We start from the raw sequence: 6,846 nt of genomic DNA on the forward strand, positions 1-6,846 counted from the left end.
GAACGCGGAGCAGAGCCCCGGCCTCGCACGTGCCGCCGCGCAGGCCAGGGCCCGCTGCCCAGAGATTTTCAAAAATGTCATAAAAAACGTGATTTGTGAAAAAGCTTAAGGTAGATTTTAGTTTTTTTGAGTACCAGAGAGTATGTGCACTTGAAAGAGACAAAGAGGGAGAGGAAAAAAGCACCCCTCCTCCATTGCTCCATCCTGTCAGGGTGTTGGGCACACAAGTACTCATGCCTGGTATGTTCTTCAAGCCATCTTGGCTGGGTTTGATTTGTAGTTGGTTATGTGGGACCTAGCTTCCTTAACCACTAGGCTATGAGGTTGGCCTGAGAATTTTTTTTTTTTTTTTGAGAGAGATTTTTGCTATAAGGTCTATGTGCTAGCAGGAGAGACAGAGAGAGACAGAGAGACAGAAAGAGATAAATCACCCCCCAGGGGGGTGGCCACGCTGCAATCCCTTCTCCTCCATTCTCCTCTCGGGATCTTGGGCACACACGCACACACTCCCAGTGTGAGTTTTAAACCAGTGCCTCCAGGATTCCCACTGTGGACCACGTGGGAGACCAGTGATGTAACCATTATGCCATCTGCTGGTCTCCATATATTTTTTTTTTTTTTTGCACCAAAGTAAAATTTTTTCTTTTCAAGTTTTGCTGTAGGGTCCATGCACTCACTGAAGAGAGACAGAGGGGAAAGAAAAAATCAGTCTCCAGGAAAACTGGTCACACCACAATCTCTTCTCCATTCTCCTCTTGGGATTTTGGACATGCACACATGTACCCTGCATGTTTTTCAAGTTGCCAGGTTGGGGACTCGAACTACAGAGTCGCATATGGGATCCAGCGCTTTAATCTCCATGCCACCTGGTGGCCCTACACCAAAGTAAATTTGTACTTTTATCCTATTTTCCACAAAATTTTTGAAGTTCCCTCGTGTGTATGTGTGTGTGTGTGTGTAAAGATAATGATCAATAGAGTTGATTCCAGGAATGAAAGGATATTGCACCCTTAGAGAATTTCATGTAATATACCACATTAATAGATTAAAAGAGAAAAATCATATGGTCATTTCAAAAGAGGTAGAAAAAGTATTAAAGAAAATTTCATAAGTCAGTTTAATAAAAACAAACAAAAAACTCTTAGCCATAGAGGAATAGTAAAGAACATCCTTAGTCTGCCTAATAAAGGATATCTGTGAAAACTATTCCAGCCAGTGTTGGTACTTCCACATCAAAACATACTTCCAGGGACCAGCAGTTAGCATAATGGCTATGTCACTGGACTCCCATGTAGTCGACTACAGTTCGCATCCCGGACCCAGTGGCTTAAAACTCACAGCTGGTGTGTGTGCGTGCATGCCCAAGATCCTGAGAGGAGAATGGAGGAGAAGGGATTGTGGTGTGGCCATCCCCCCTGGGGGGTGATTTCTCACTTTCTGTCTCTCTGTCTCTCTCTGTCTGGCGAGCGCACGTGCCCTATAGCAAAAAAACACCATACTTCTATAATCACTATGTCAGGGAAGAATCAAGCTCCAACTTCTCAGTAGTTTTCTGCAGGAATAAAACACATCACTCACATTTTCACTGACCATGATTAGTCACATGACTATGCCTAATTTTAAGAGACAAGAAAGTGTCATCTTGCACACTTGGAAGGAGAGAAATCCAGATATTGTTGAACAGTGGTATATGTTTATCAGACATGTATCATTTTCTAGGATTTCTCCATCTCCCCAAGTTAAAAACAAAACACTGCACTAGATTGTATATTAATGGTCAAAATATTTTCTACCCTTTGAGCTGGGAGACTATTTCTCCCCATCCCATTGGTATCTATTGGATGCCAGGCTTGGTATTGTGACTTGAAATTTTGTGGCTGTGAGAGAAATGTGCATCCCTGAAGTTTCAATGTCAGATATTGCTGTGTTTCTTGCACGGGCTTATGAAGTGTCAGGGGAAGTGTGTGTGGCACTGACAGAAGCTTTTTGCTTTTTTTTTTTGTGTTTTTAGAGGTAGAGAAGACAGAGGGAAGAGAAAGTGGTAGGTATTTTTGAAGGCTCTCAGCACTGCATGATCCTTCCTACTCCAGCCTCCTAGTTAGCTAGAACCACAGGTACACACAACCACCTGGCCTGTTTTGGATTGAGATAAGAACCAAACCAGAGGAATCTGTGTGGCCCCAGCCATCATGAAGCAACACTCTCCTGCTTGTACCACCATGGCTGGGCTTGTAGACAATTTACGAATCACTGGCTACTTCACCTTGACTCCTTTTCTCTCCACTGAAAGACTTCAGTGTGCCTGATAGCAATGGCTCCACTAGTCTGAGTCCCAGAGAGAGGACGATGTGAAGCAGAGCTGCAGCCAGCTTGCAAAGGGTGTGCAATATGAGCAGGAAATTATTTGTTGTTGTAAGTCACTAAGATTTATAGGTTATTTGTCACTGTAGCATAATTTAGCCTAAGCTGACTAGTATGTATATCACCCAATTGTATCATCAATAAGAATGCTTATAATGATAACCAAGTAGAAGTGAAAATGGAAAGACATATATTATACATTTTCAGTGATAAAAGAACATTATACTAAAGTCTAAATTTGACAAGACAGTTAATTATATGAAGAAAATTATAAAATATTATTAAAGGATACAAAACATGTCAATACACAAATACATGTAAACTAAACAACCTACTCCCAAATGACTTTCCAACTACTAAAGAAATTAAGACTGAAATCAAAAGATTAATTGAAACCAATGGTAATGAACACAGTACTCTCCATAACCTTTGGGACATAGCAGGAAAGCTGCTATGTGAGAAGCTGTGGGAAGCTGAAAGCCTTCCCACTAAAAACTGGAACAAGACAAGGCTGCCTACTTTCTCCTTTTCAACATAGTTCTAGAAGTCCTAGCTAACACAATCAGACAAGAGAGCAAAATAAAAGGCATTCAGATAGGAAAAAGAAGCTAAAGTGTCCCTATTTGCAGATGATATGATTATATACATAGAAAATCCAAAAGAATCCTTGAAAAAACTTAGAAATGATAAATGAATTCAGGAAAGTAGCAGGATACCAATATCAGTACACAAAAATCTATAGCATTTTAATACATCAACAATGAACAGATTAAGACAGAACTGTAAAAAGCAATCCCATTTACAATAACCACAAGATTCATAAGATACCTAGGAATAAACCTATCCAAAGAGGTGAAAGACCTTACAAGGAAAACTATGAAAAACTGAGAAAAGAAACTGAGTGTGATATAAAAAAATAGAAAGACATCCTGAATTCTCTGGTTGGAAGAATCAATATAATCAAAATGTCAGTTCTACCAAAATTAATTTATACATTCAATGTAGTTCTGATCCAGTTGCTGATGGCATTCTTCACAGAAATAGAAAAACAACTATACAAATAGTCTGGAATCATAAAAGGCCTTGTATCACCAAGGCAATACTGTGCAAAAAAGAATAAAATAGGAGGCATCTCACTATTTGACTTAAAAAAATTACAAAACAGCAATAATTAAAACAGCATGGTAATGGAACAAAAATAGGCACATAGATGAATGGAATAGAATATAGAATCTAGAAATAAACCCCAAATCATACAGTCTACTGATTTTGACAGAGGGCACAAGATGATGCAGTGAGAAAAATAAAGTATTTTCTATAATTAAATAAAAAGTCTCTTGTCATAAGGGAAATACAAATTAAAACTACTATAAGATGTCATCTAACCCCAGTTAGAATGGTTAGGTTAAAAAAAAATAAAAAAGAACAGTAAGCGTTGGTGAGGCTGTGGTGAAAAAAGAACTCTCTTACACTGTTGGTGGGAAATGTAAATTAGTACAAACTCTGAAAAAAAATATGGAGGTTCCTCAAAAATCTACAAATAGAACTACCATATGACCCAGTAACTCCACTCCTTGGTATTTACCCAAAGGACAGGAAAACACTCAGTCAGAAAGACATTTGCACAGTCATGTTTATGGCAACATTATTCATAATTGCTAAAACATGGAACTAACCTAAGTGCCCAAAAACTGAGGACTGAATTGGAAATTGTGGCATATATGTATGTGTGTGTGTGTGTGTGTGTGGACTATTACTCAGCTATAAGGAACAATGAGACTGGGGCCAGCAGGTGGCATGGGGGTTAAAGGTGCTGGATTCCCACATGGCCGACGGTGGTTCAAGTCCTGAATTTGGCACCTTGCTTTCTTGCTTTCTCTATCTCTCTTTCTGTGTCTCTGTCTTGTCAAATTGAAAAATAATAACAAATGGAATTAAACAAAAATAAATAATACTTAAAAAAAAAAGAAACAATGAGACCCTATCATTTGATTCAAAGTGGACAAATAAAGAAGACTTAATATTGAGTGAAGTGACTAAGACTTTAAAAGATACTGTATATCCCCACACAATTTGTACCAAATATCTGCACTCTCTGGGAGAAATGGAAAGATCTGAAGATAAGATAGTAGAGAAGATAAGAGTGCAGATACCAGGGACTGTAAGGGAGGGGGAGTAGATGGTTTAGAATAAGTGGTAGAGGTGAGTGGGAGGTATAAAAAGAACAAACATTTAAGAGACATAATAAAATATAAAGTTCTCTATTGAGAAAAAAATATATATAGTATACATCCTGATTGGGATTTTATGTAAAATGTGAAATTATTCTGGAAAAAAGTCCATTTTTTCAGAAGACATAAATTTAATGTAAAACTAATCGTAATTCCCATTAATCTTTTTAATTTGATGAAGACATTTTAAAATTCATGTGGAATAACAGAATTTACCTACAATATTGTTGCCAGGATTAAATCATCTAGAATATGTAAAGTGCCTAGGGCAATATTTGACACATATGTACATTCAATACACGTTAGCTAGCATGTTATTTGGAAAGTAATTAGGTCATCAGAATGGAGAGTATTGAAATGGGATTTTAAGATAGATATCTAGTGGAAAATAAAATTATACCCTGACTTAATCCATATCTAAAAATAAATTCCCTGTGTGTCTAAATATGTGAAAAATAAAAGACCATATATTTTAGAATAAAATGTAATAGAATACACTTTATACACAGGGAACTAAGGAAACATTTTCAAATGAAATAGTTAACCAGGAAGTTGTAAAAGAAAAGATAACTTTTAAAAAAATTGTAGTCAAAGATAACTATAAACAAAGAAAAATATTATAAAAGACTGTAGGAAATATTTTTTAATACATAAGACAAATTTTAACACCTATAGTCTACAATGAGTACTCAAAAAGTAAAACAAAAACTCACAGAAAAATGAATAAAGAATGTATGAATAGGTATTTCTATAAAAGCAAATCTGAATAGGAATTAACTGAAAAATGCTCAACTTTAATAGGAAGATGAAAACTAAAGTAACCATGAGATACCACTTCTCACCTATCAAGTCAACAAATTTATTGACAGAACTGTGAATTTAAACATTTTGAATAAATCTTACTTTTAAGAAAAAATACAATAATTCTTTATAAAAGGTTTTTTGAAGTTTATTTATTTCCATGAGAGAGACAGAGTAAGAGAGAGCAGAGAGTGAGAGAGAGCAGAGACTAGCATTTCCAAAGGGGTTCTCATGCCACTATACACCCCTAGTCTTAGTCAGTCCAAATTGTGAGCACACTTGTACCCAGTGTGCTCAGGGAGGTGAGCTATGAACCCAGAAACTTCCCATGTGGGTCCAGTTGTGTTGTCACAGCACTATCGCCTGTCCCCAAAATAATCATTTAATATATAGTGGTCAGGGACCAAGAGATGGAGTAATGGTTATGTTGCTGGACTCCCACATGGCCAACCGCAGTTCGAGTCCTAGCCCTGGTAGCTTGAAACTCACTCCAGACGCGCGCGTGTGTGTATGTGTGCCAAAAATCTTAAGAGGGGAATGGAGGAGAAAGAATTGCGTGTGGCCATCTCCCCAGGGGAGTGACTTCTCACTTTCTGTCTCTGTCTGTCCAGCAAGCATACGTGCCCTATAGCAAAATATATATATATATATGTGTGTACGTGTGTGTGTGTGTGCATAGACACACATATACAGTGGTCAACGAGGAAATTACATTGTGTAACAGTAGTAACAGTGAAATTATAATATATAAACAGTAAATACATACTATGCTATTTTCGAAGTTCATATTTTCACGGAACACACTAACAAAACTCCGACTTACACTTCTCTTTAAGTCTCCCATGATGTATGATAGAACTTCAAAAAATGTGTGGAAAAATGGAGGTAAGGTAGAAGTTCATTTCATTACAAAAAAATCTGAAATCTAAGCATAATTTTTCATAATACACATTTCCTATAAACCTTTTGAAGAACCCTTTTTTTTTTTTTTTCGGTTCCAAACACAGAATTTTGAAATTACTTTTGGTCACTGGACAAGGTTTCATCTTGTTTTTGTTTTTGTTGATTTTGCTTCCTACCACTTCAACACTTGACAGCATGTAAGCTCCTAATGATACTGTCTGGAGCACCATACCCACATAAGTTCTGGAGCCCCATTTGGACTGTGGTAACTGTACCACTTTGGATTTGTGACTTGGATGGCTGTCCACACCCAGTTTTTCATCTCATTTCTCATAGCCTCTACTTTCTGCACTTACTCCCACTGTCTTTCTCTTTTTTTTTTTTAAAGAGAGCTTTTTGCTAGAGGGTGCGTGCACTTGCCAGAGAAAGACAGAAAGCAAGAAATTACCCCTCCCCCCCGGGGGGGATGACCATGCTGCAATTTCTTCTTCTCCATTTTCCTCAGGATTTTGGGTGCACACGCACCTGGTGTGAGTTTTAAGCCACCTGA

The sequence above is a fragment of the Tupaia chinensis genome, unplaced genomic scaffold (genome assembly GCF_000334495.1).
Source record: "Tupaia chinensis unplaced genomic scaffold, TupChi_1.0 Scaffold144045_1, whole genome shotgun sequence".
Lineage (NCBI taxonomy): Eukaryota > Metazoa > Chordata > Mammalia > Scandentia > Tupaiidae > Tupaia > Tupaia belangeri.